This window comes from Schistocerca americana, chromosome 1 (genome assembly GCF_021461395.2).
Source record: "Schistocerca americana isolate TAMUIC-IGC-003095 chromosome 1, iqSchAmer2.1, whole genome shotgun sequence".
NCBI lineage: Eukaryota > Metazoa > Arthropoda > Insecta > Orthoptera > Acrididae > Schistocerca > Schistocerca americana.
Genome location: NC_060119.1, coordinates 1107769864 through 1107782220, shown reverse-complemented (window position 1 = coordinate 1107782220; position 12357 = coordinate 1107769864). Strand labels below are relative to the sequence as shown.

Genomic DNA, 12357 nt, shown 5'->3' with positions numbered 1-12357 from the left:
TATGAATCACCTGAGTACAAATGAGAGCTCCGCCACTTTACTGTCCTGTAACTTGTATATGCGATACTACCGCCATCTGCTTATGTCATATCGCTACCCCATCACGTTCTGACCTCAGTATTTCAATGCAATTCCTGTTGGATGCCATTCTAAATTGATGTAGTGTCTAACCCTGTATGGTCTTGCTATGGTGATGGAGTGGACATAGTTCTCGTGAATGTTCTTTTTTTGGGGGGGGAGGGGAGGGGGGGGGGAACGTTCGTAACGTTTCCCAAGAATCTCTCTTTGTAGCGAACGATAAAACTAATGTGTAGACCGTATCCTCCTCACTTGAAGGAAGAGTGTATCTGGAAGGAAAAGTTCATCCTTCCGTGAGATAGCGTCACTTTTAGAGCATCCTGGATACCACGGCACGACAGATTAAGAGTTAACAGATATTTGGATGTAGTGTCGCGGTTAGAGGAGCCATGTCACGGATTGCGCGGCCCCTCTCGCCGGAGGTTCGAGTCCTCCTTTTGTGGCGCGTGTGTGTGTGTGTGTGTGTGTGTGTGTGTGTGTGTGTGTGTGTGTGTGTGTGTGTGTGTGTGTTTTAGCCTAAGTTTGTTTAAGTAGTGTGTAAAAGTAGGGTCCGATGACTGGTTCGTTAGGAATTCACCCACATTTGAACTACGCACAGTTGATAAACTTTAGCTCTCAGGAGACACTAACCAGGTGGTGGTTGTGGTAATAGGGAGGAGCGTGCCATCCTTACATCCTCAGGTGTGTTGTTGATATGATGGATGAAGATGATGTGATGGGTTTGTGGGGCGCTCACCTGCGCAGTTATCAGCGCCAAATCGGTGTCACAATTTTTACACAGTCCATTTTCTTTTTACAATCCAATCTAGTCGCTCTCACAAAATGATGAGGACAACACAATCACCCGGTTCCCGTGCTGAGAAAATCCCAAACCCGGCTGGGAATCTAACCCGGGACTCCGTGATCCAGAAGCAGCAAAGTTAGCCCACTTTTTTGTTGAGCTCATTTTAGTCTATATTGTTCGTTGAATTTGTTCGGGGCAGACGTCCGATGACACCCATTCGGGTTTTTCGTTGATCTGTTCTCTCAGTTTTTTTATTGCAGCGAACCCTCTGACCGAACACGCTGAACTACCGTGCCGGCTATTATATGTGGAACGCTTCACGATTTTGCGTGTCATCCTTGCGCAGGGGCCATGCTAATCTCTGTATCGTTGCAACTTTAGTGAGTGTACTGCCGAAGGGGGTACAGCCCCTAGACCACGAGCTGCGGACCCTCTGCTGTGTGTTTCACCGTTTTGTAGCAGAGGCGCCGATTCAGCCCGCTAAGTTTTCAGAGCAGACGCGGCGGGCCAGAATTAGCTGGACAGCCGTATGCTCGTGGGCACACGTCAGGGCCCGTTCTGTCCACGAGTTTCATCCGTAAACTGAGCGCCGCGCCGCGTAGCGCCACACGTAAACCGGGCGCTTGTTAACTGCTGGACGCCGGCGGCTCAGGCAGCCGAAACCCGGAGCCCGCGTATACTAGCAGCCAGTGTTGACGCGCCTCGCCGGCTCTGCGTGTCAACACTCACCTCCCACGTCACGTCGGGGTCTGCCGGCTAAACACACGAGCCTCGAGATCTCTCGCGGCACACTCGCAGCGATTATTATTCGGTTACACCACTACCCCTCCTTCTACAAACACCGTTCGGCATCCACAGCCAAATAAAAGCCGCCTCCACACATTGTCAAGCATTGTACGCTACAGCTATAGGCAGTCAGCACGTGTATGAAGCTCACTCGTTGCTCGTAACCTTGCCAGTTGCTCCGGAGTAGGCAGAGGAACTGTTGGCTCGAATATAAAAACTCAACAGCGAGGCGACTTTATAGTACACGCAGCGGAATAATAAATACGCCATTTTATATAATAATTCCAATCCCAAAGAAAGCAGGTGTTGACAGATGTGAAAATTACCGAACTATCAGTTTAATAAGTCACAGCTGCAAAATACTAACGCGAATTCTTTACAGACGAATGGAAAAACTGGTAGAAGCCGACCTCGGGGAAGATCAGTTTGGATTCCGTAGAAATGTTGGAACACGTGAGGCAATACTGACCTACGACCTATCTCAGAAGAAAGATTAAGGAAGGCAAACCAACGATTCTAGCATTTGTAGACTTAGAGAAAGCTTTTGACAATGTTGACTGGAATACTCTTTCAAATTCTAAACGTGGCACGGGTAAAATACAGGGAGCGAAAGGCTATTTACAATTTGTACAGAAACCAGATGGCAGTTATAAGAGTCGAGGGACATGAAAGGGAAGCAGTGGTTGGGAAGGGAGTAAGACAGGGTTGTAGCCTCTCCCCGATGTTGTTCAATCTGTATATTGAGCAAGCAGTAAAGGAAACAAAAGAAAAATTCGGAGTATATATTAAAATCCATGGAGAAGAAATAAAAACTTTAAGGTTCGAGGATGACATCGTAAATCTGTCGGAGACAGCAAAGGAATTGGGAGAGCAATTGAATGGAATGGACAGTGTCTTGAAAGGAGGATATAAGATGAAGATAAACAAAAGCAAAACGAGGATAATGGAATGTAGTCGAATTAAGTCGGGTGATGCCGAGGGAATTAGATTAGGAAATGAGACACTTAAAGTAGTAAAAGAGTTTTGCTATTTGGGGAGCAAAATAACTGATGATGATCGAAGTAGAGAGAATATAAAATGTAGACTGGCAATGGCAAGGAAAGTGTTTCTGAAGAAGAGAAATTTGTTAACATCGAGTATAGGTTTAAGTGTCAGGAAGTCGTTTCTGAAAGTATTTGTATGGAGTGTAGCCGTGTATGGAAGTGAAACCTGGACGATAAATAGTTTGGACAAGAAGAGAATAGAAGCTTTCGAAATGTGGTGCTACAGAAGAACGCTGAAGATATGGTGGGTAGACCACATAACTAATGAGGAGGTATTGAATAGAATTGGGGAGGGGTTTGTGGCACAACTTGACAAGAAGAAGGGACCAGTTGGTAGGACATGTTGTGAGGCATCAAGCAATCACAAAATTAGTATTGGACGGCAGCGTCGAGGGTAAAAATCGTAGAGGGAGACCAAGAGATGAATATAGTGAGCAGATTCAGAAGGATGTAGGTTGCAGTAAGTACTGGGAGATGAAGGATCCTGCACAGGATAGAGTAGCATGCAGAGCTGCATCAAACCGGTCTAAGGACTGAAGACCACAACAACATCACAGTGTTTTAATCTTTGCGTTTTCTTGCCCAATTTAATACGAATATCTGTATCTCCACAGCCCTACTAACTATTATCATTAGGAAACCTTAATTTTATTAACTCTCCGAAAGTGTCTTTTGAAGTTCAGAGGCGAGAGGAACCAATTTATCGTTGCTTTAATTTCGATCCTCTAACAGTAAGTGACGTGCGTTTTTTTTTTTAAGTCTATCTTGACTACTTTAGGCTTAGCAGTTGCTATGTATGACTCACTGTGCAGGAAATTACACTATTATTTTCCGATAAGTCAGGAACATTGGCATTTATGTAAAAAAGACTGTATTGAGCACCATTAGCAGTCATTAGAAAATACCGAGATAAAACTAATTATTTGAATTAATTCATGTTGTAGCCTGACGTAACGAGAAATGCACTCATTATTGAATGTTGTAAGTTGAAGTTTTTTTTTCGTGGGAAGTTTAAATACAGCTTCACTGGTAGCTCACGGGTTTACTGTCTTGGTGGATAGTAAAACTGTTCCATTCGACAACGACATTCCAAGAACATCACTGGAGTGCACGTTGAAGGTGTGGCGGTGGGACTAAGTCCCGTCCCACCCTCCGACGGTGGAATTTCGGGTCGCAGGCAGACATTCACTAACTACGAACTACACTCCTGGAAATGGAAAAAAGAACACATTGACACCGGTGTGTCAGACCCACCATACTTGCTCCTGACACTGCGAGAGGGCTGTACAAGCAATGATCACACGCACGGCACAGCGGACACACCAGGAACCGCGGTGTTGGCCGTCGAATGGCGCTAGCTGCGCAGCATTTGTGCACCGCCGCCGTCAGTGTCCGCCAGTTTGCCGTGGCATACGGAGCTCCATCGCAGTCTTTAACACTGGTAGCATGCCGCGACAGCGTGGACGTGAACCGTATGTGCAGTTGACGGACTTTGAGCGAGGGCGTATAGTGGGCATGCGGGAGGCCGGGTGGACGTACCGCCGAATTGCTCAACACGTGGGGCGTGAGGTCTCCACAGTACATCGATGCTGTCGCCAGTGGTCGGCGGAAGGTGCACGTTCCCGTCGCCCTGGGACCGGACCGCAGCGACGCACGGATGCACGCCAAGACCGTAGGATCCTACGCAGTGCCGTAGGGGACCGCACCGCCACTTCCCAGCAAATTAGGGACACTGTTGCTCCTGGGGTATCGGCGAGGACCATTCGCATCCGTCTCCACGAAGCTGGGCTACGGTCCCGCACACCGTTAGGCCGTCTTCCGCTCACGCCCCAACATCGTGCAGCCCGCCTCCAGTGGTGTCGCGACAGGCGTGAATGGAGGGACGAATGGAGACGTGTCGTCTTCAGCGATGAGAGTCGCTTCTGCCTTGGTACCAATGATGGTCGTATGCGTGTTTGGCGCCGTGCAGGTGAGCGCCACAATCAGGACTGCATACGACCGAGGCACACAGGGCCAACACCCGGCATCATGGTATGGGGAGCGATCTCCTACACTGGCCGTACACCACTGGTGATCGTCGAGGGGACACTGAATAGTGCACGGTACATCCAAACCGTCATCGAACCCATCGTTCTACCATTCCTAGACCGGCAAGGGAACTTGCTGTTCCAACAGGACAATGCACGTCCGCATGTATCCCGTGCCACCCGACGTGCTCTAGAAGGTGTAAGTCAACTACCCTGGCCAGCAAGATCTCCGGATCTGTCCCCCATTGAGCATGTTTGGGACTGGATGAAGCGTCGTCTCACGCGGTCTGCACGTCCAGCACGAACGCTGGTCCAACTGAGGTGCCAGGTGGAAATGGCATGGCAAGCCGTTCCACAGGACTACATCCAGCATCTCTACGATCGTCTCCATGGGAGAATAGCAGCCTGCATTGCTGCGAAAGGTGGATATACACTGTACTAGTGCCGACATTGTGCATGCTCTGTTGCCTGTGTCTATGTGCCTGTGGTTCTGTCAGTGTGATCATGTGATGTATCTGACCCCATGAATGCGTCAATAAAGTTTCCCCTTCCTGGGACAATGAATTCACGGTGTTCTTATTTTAATTTCCAGGAGTGTACATTACGTATGAACAGTGGTGGTTGCGATGGTCGATACCTATCGAGTGGCCAGGTCAACACTAAAGTTTAATTAGTGGCCGTAACAGTGCTATTGTTAGCCATGGTCATAATTGAGTCCTTAAGGATGGTGAGAGGAACAGGGTGTTTTTGTCAGTGCAGGGGAGGCGTTGTGCCAGTGTTTTGTAAGCCAGCGACCGTGTCGCACAGGACTTCTACTTTGGCATAGACACCTTCTCTCGCATGGACGCATTGAGAGTGGCCATGTCCGTTTCCTCGTGGAGGGTAACTACCTTCGTGAGGGGAGGGGCATGCGGCCTCCACCGAAGCATCTTATTCTGCAGGAGCTGGAGGATCTGCATCCGGGAGGCACTAATCGTAGCCCACGCAGTGTAGCCATAGGTGAGGCAAGGGTGCACAACCATATGGTACAGCCGGAGCTTGGTGTCGAGGTTCAGTTCCATGCTGGTGAATATTGGGTGCTCGAGTTCTTTTTGGGTTGCATATTCCGCATGGCGATGGAAGAGCAGTTTTTTATCCATCCAGTTATCGTTTATAACAACATTTGTGGCTGTCCGCGTATATTGCTGCGAGAGAGGACCACGAAAGATAACGTTAACAGGAATTTGTCTCTTCGCAGATGCATTTACTGTTATTAAAGAAACTGCATTCTTCGGGGAGGGTGGTGCTCGTTATTTCACTTTACCTGTTGTTATTACTGGACTCGTTCGAAGCGAAGTGTAAATAACGTCTTAACAGCGTAATTTTAAGGCATATCTTTGCATACACTTCCTCGTGGACTACCATCATACCGCTGGTTAGAGACCGGAGAGGGAAATAACAGTGCAAAATAATAATCAAGAAGGAAATACAGAAAATACGCAACTGATGTTCCATGAAAGACTATTTTTCTAAGTTTTTCAAAACACTAAAAAGAAAACATTATTAGTTCCGTGCCATGTCTTTCGTAAAACAGGAACAAACAAAATAGCTGGAAAATTTCAAGGTTAAATTCATATTTGGATGTGAATTTAAAATTTCTTACAGGTCTCAATGTAGGCGTCATGTAAGTACTGGGTCCTGGTTCAGGTTTGCTTGGCATTTACATCCGAGATCTACATCGAGTGACGTAACAAGCAATTCGTCAACACATACAATGCAGCCTGGAGTATAACGCTGCTGACACTTCACAATATATCTTTTCTTTGACACTGTGGCAGTCGCATCTGTTTTCTTCTGGGTCTTCAAACCTAAGAGCTGTCGATAGGAACAAAAACCTTTTTTTATAATACTATGGAAAATATGTCACGTCCCTCCAAATGAGAAAAATGTATCTACACATTACTTGCCAGATATCAGGACTGCTGTGAATACAAGTGAACCTATGTTGCTTTTCAGTTCAAGAACGTCCGTGTCATGTGCAAAAGGTGGGTTGTTTACCAATTTTACTGTACGGGCTCCACACAACCTCATCCAGAAGTGTTGTAAGTAGGTGCTCCATATTGCGCAAATTAATTACGAGATACTATCGATAGATCTTGATAACTGTGATAATTGAGAAGCTCATTTCCAGGAGGTACTAAAATTGAAAAACGAGAACAGGTGGCAGCACTACTTTTAACCATTACCTATGTAATAAGAACTGTTACGTATGCCACAACGTACCGATCCGCAATGTATTTCCCCGTAAGATTTTCTGTTCACGGCGGAGACTATCAAATCCAGTGTTACCTCTTTTCCAATAAATACCAAATCTCGGCATCCAATCGCTGTTCCTCTTGGTAATGACGTCACACACAAATGCCGACCTTTCTTTACATGATATTGTATGTAATGAGGACGAGCCTGGCATTTTTTATTTTCATTGTGAGTTTTTTATTAAATTATGGAGTCTGATATCTGATGAATACTGTGAATCACCTACAGAAACTCCAGACCAACAGTAGCCAAACTTGACAACTCGCTGCCAGAAGGTACCAAATCCATTTTTATTTATGCAATAACAAAAATTAACAGAGATACTTGGTGTACTGTGTCTCAATATTTGTCTGAATGTAACAACAATGCTGCAAAACATTCAGATGCTATTGTGACTGTAAAACTTTGTCTCTCCTGTTAAATTTGATTTTATGGATTTGGTACCTTTTGTAGGTGGGCTTCTCAGTTATGGTGGACTATGTTATGGTTGTTACTGACAAACGCGCCTGAAGAACAATAATCACGCAATTGGTATCAAACGTCTATGAGACGTCACTGCTGCTTTACTGAAGGTTATATACGGAGAAAGGCACCCCTTTATCACTTCAAGAACCCAGCACTCCAACTCAAAGATACACGGAGGAAAATAGCGAAACGACACCGCAAAGAGAGGGGATGACTATTAGGGCGTTCGACAGCCGTCTCCCAGACGTATGTTACCTGTTCGGGTACTTTTTACACATTTCCGAAGGTTAATTTTGGGAACTCCAGTTACCAAAAGTACTCTGAGGCAATTTAACCTTGTTTATTGCTTTTGTTTTCCAAACTGTCACCTTCAAGTTCTCACAATAAACACAGTGTGCTGTGCTGTCTCCTCTGTGGCGAGTTCGTGATACACTGTTGGTGTCTTGAGAATAATTTCAGGTCTGCTTTGTCATGACCTCTACCAAGTTCTTGGATTGGTTCACTGCAGGTTGGATGAAATTTTTTTTGTATGCAGAAAACTTCTCAATAACTAGGGTGGCATTCTAATTTGGTTTCTGCCGTTCACCTATCTCTCTGTTTCGTCTGATGTCTGCTTTTTTACACTAGTTACCAAAAATCTCGGGATGCAATTTTGCGGAGGAAATACTTCCTAAGTCTGTCGTCAGATAGTCGAAACTGTTTTACATTATGGCTAAATTTAGTTGCTATATTGCTACTTCTTGGTTTTAATATTTTACTGTAACTATGACTTTATTTTTTGTTTAGTTGTACAAAATTTCGAGAATATAAAAGGAAGCTGTACTGCTGACTTGACAACGTACATTGCACTTACGAAACATACCTGCAGGAGGGGATTACTGCATGACGTTAATTTCCTCATTTGCAGATACTTATAATTGTACTGTGCATTACCGCACATTGATTTTGGTCAAGTTATTTTTGCTTTTTCCGGTAATAGCCTATTCACACGAGAAGTAGTCGAAAAATTGATTTCGTGGTTTTGCAAACTTCAAAAAACAGTACTGATTATACTGGAGAACAGGGGTTTATATCACCAAGAAAGAATGAATCAGGTCCTTAAAAGGTAGACACACACGGGACGAACGTTCAAACACCGCCACTTCCGTGCTGCTTTATAATTAACCCTACACTGCCTTTCTTAGCGTAACTGCTGCCCGCCCTCAAAAGCAGGTCAGCCAAGAAGTCTTGACCACAGAGCGTGTAATTACAGGGGGTACAGGATGGAGGTGTGTGGAAAATTGCAGGCTGGTGACCGCAGCCACTGTCCTTAGTGATTGCGCCACCTTTGACGACCTAAGGGCACTCATCCGCCTTCGCGCCTACGTCGACCACCTTTCTGATCTGACAGCCGATGTTTTGACTTAATTTTTTTTATGGAAATGGGCAGGGAAACCCACGGATCCTAACTTGCTAAGTGCTTGTTGTCTGCCATCTGTACACCGAGCAAGCAGTAAAGGAAACAAAAAGAAATTTGGAGTAGGAATTAAACGAGAATCAATAGAAACCTGGAGGTTTGCCGAAGACACCGCAATTCTATCAGATACAACAAAATACTTGGAAAAGATGAACAACAAAAGCAAGACCGATCAGGTGCAGCTGAGATAGATTAAGAAACGAGACACTTGAAGTAGTAGACAGGTTTTGCTATTAGTCAGCAAAATAACTGATGACGGCCTTAGTAGAGAGCAAGACTGGCAAAAAAGAGAAGAGCCTCTCTCATCTTACACTCCCTCCCACCCTCCACCCAATGTCCCACACACAATTTCATACCACTTCTTGCTCCTCACTTTCTCCTGTACCTCACACTCCATCACACTGCAACACACGTTTACTCATCATGCTTTCCCCCTCCCCTACACCGAAAAGAAAAAAAAAATCCCTCCAGCACTATTCCTTCCCTAGTCATACACAGTATAAAAATACATAAACGTAATTTAATGGAATTACACACATACAATAATTAATAAAAAAAGAAGTTTTAGGTCGAAGACAAAGTAGTGGAAAGGTTGTGTTGGCAAACACTACAAACCACAAACATACTTAGAACAAAAACTAACAATACAGAGGTACGCAAAAAAGTGTTGTGAGAAACGGAGAATTGCGTAGTGCTGCAGAAATAATAATCAGACCAAAATTATCAGTGTCCAACGCAGAAAAACAAACATGTGCTAGCAGGTGGCATTTCCCGATGTAAGCGAGAAATCAAGCGAAAATCACCTTAAGTATAAATTAACATTCTTAACGAACTTTTTTGATCTAAAATCAAAATGTCAAAACTTAATTACAGACTACTGATGATGATTTACCCCAATAAAGCGAAACGCGTGTGGTGAAAAAATGCGCATTTTTGTAGTTGCAACGACAGAAAAAAAATACTCTCAACAAATCACGCTTGCCAGGATGGAGTAGCATGGAGAGCTGCACCAAACTAGTCTTCATGCTGGAGATAACAAAAACACTGTAACAAAAACACTGTGCGAGATGCACCATATAATCCATTAAATGACAAATCTTTTTCTATTACTATAATGAGATGTCAGTATGTAGTCTTTGGGAATAGCAATAAAGAAACCACCTCAATTTGTTACGCATTTTTGTGTCTATCAACAAAAAGACGAAGGAGAGAAACCATTATACATGGTAAATCCAGTTCACCAGTGGTGTGCATATACACCAGTGTCACTTGAGGATTAAGTGACGAAAAAATTATTTCAGCAAATTATGACTACATTGGGTGCATATTTTGTTGTATAACTTAGCGATTTCGACGATTTTATCTACGGTCAGTGTGGAGAGTTAAGTATGTGAAACTGTTTTCGGTGTGACGGACTGTTTAAATAGAATTTTTAACCTCGTAAGTGCTTTCCGGAATCGGATAGGCCTTGAGTCGTACTTTGACAGCTCAGTTGGTAGAGTACTTGGCCGCTAACGACTGTATTAGCTTCGACTCCCGATCGGGACAGTGTTTTAACTTCCCTGTAAGTTCCACCCCTAAAACATTAAGTTACGTAATTCTGAATAAATACTGAATAACTATACTCTACGCATCGCCACAGTAAGTTTAAGAACAGGCTGTCATACATCACGAGCTCACTGCGATAAACTCTTTTCAGGTAAGTCTCTGTTGGTCCATCTTCGAGAGGGGACATCGGCTGGGAAAGTAAATGTTAATGTCAATGAAATTCACAAAGAACCACGTATTTTAGATGTTACTTGATTTGATTTTGAAGGCTACCAGTTTCAGCATTTGAAGATGGCATAGTGAAATGCTGAAACTGGTAGCCTTCAAAACAAACTGAAGTAACATCTAGGGATCATGGCTGTTGGTGAATTTCGTTGACATTGACAGCTTTTCAATTAATGTTGAATGATACAGCTATGTTCGCCTCTCGGCAAATAGACGCCAACGCCTGAAATTCTTTCAAGGAGAAGCGACGGTAATCCGGCACAGAAGTGCATCGACCAGGTAAGTGCATCGACCACGAGTCAATTACGGTCGCGGAGCTTCCTGCAGCAGTAACAGCCCACGTGCCTGTGGCGTCCATCCTGTAATTAATTACAGAGTGCGTGTCACACTGCACTGGGCGATGTTCTTCCTGCAGAGCGGGAGGTTGGGACTTATCAGCGCTTTGGAGTGACGTCCTGTATTCCGGACCTCACAATTTGCAGGGGAAGTTTGTAGTCGGGATTATGTTGTGGAAGGCCATCTCGTACTGGGGGTAGGTGCAGGGGGGTAGATGCAGGGGGGTAGGTGCATGGAGATCAGCCCCCTGTAACTGTCACGAAGAGCAAGTCAACGCCGTTTTCCGACAGAGATGTAGCAACAATCATGATTTAGTTCGTCCAACATACGGCAAACAACTTATACTTCTCCCCTTTGGATCAACGAAATGAAGCTGCGGTTGTTTAGGGAGTCACTATGGTGCTAATCAAAGACCTTCTGACCTGAAACTTGGGAAGGAAGCATTAAATGAAGAGGAAAGGGGAGACTTCATCCTAGGGTCAGAAGATGTAAGGCTTTGCAGGAATTTAAAAATAACGAAGCGTGTAGTGTAGACAATATTCCAGCAGAAATTTAAACATCTCTGTATAAGCCCTTTCATGAGCTTTTTTTACTAAGTTTACTCAGTTCTCGTGCCTTCAGCACTTAGATTTTCGTTTCATTTACGAAATCATGTAGGGGAGAGAGTGAGCAGCTAGGTGTGCTTTCATCAGCCACAATTGAAGAGGCGCGGAGAAACGGGCTAACCCTCAAATGTGGAAACTTGGAGTTAAGTGTTGCCAACTGTTGCTGGGTACGGGAACTATCAAATGTCCGTTTTCTTAGTTCCTGTAGCCAGCAACAGATGGCAAACTTCTCCAAGATTTTACATTTGAGGTTCTGTCCGTTTTCCGCTCATGTCTTTAATTCATTCATTTGTATGTCCAAATCTGCTTAGGAACTCGCACTCTCACAAAATAATATTCTTTCTTTCCTATTCCTTCCCTCTTTGAATGACACATTCGGTGAACGAGGGTGTATTGCGCTTCTTGTCTCAGTTCTGTCTGCTGGCAGAGCAGTCTACCCGACTTTGGGGTCGCCTTATGATCAGGCAGAGACGTTTGCGTTCCTCTGGTCAGGATGCCATTGTTGTAGACTGGTAATGTGCAAGAAGCGGTCCCTCTATTTCCGCCATCTGGAAGGACCCCGATTGGAGTAGGAGCTGAAAACTTTACTGGTCGGCTGCGGCTCGGATTGTGGAAATGGTAAGAACTCTTCTCCACTAGTTTTGGTATGCTGTTGAGATTGGGCAAGTTCCATACTAGCTGAAGCTCTTCTCTCCTTTCTTGTGCAGCT

At 44.7% G+C, this 12357-nt stretch overlaps 1 protein-coding gene and 1 non-coding gene across 2 annotated transcripts in view; both read right to left on the bottom strand.

Annotated features, from left to right (window-relative positions):
• Nucleotides 1-12357, bottom strand: part of LOC124596652 (rap guanine nucleotide exchange factor 6-like) — a 474460-nt gene that overhangs the window by 136096 nt on the left and 326007 nt on the right. The window lies entirely within an intron of this gene.
• LOC124554862 lies at nucleotides 1164-1267 on the bottom strand. The gene has a single exon (XR_006968479.1). It is a non-coding gene; the product is annotated as a U6 spliceosomal RNA (small nuclear RNA).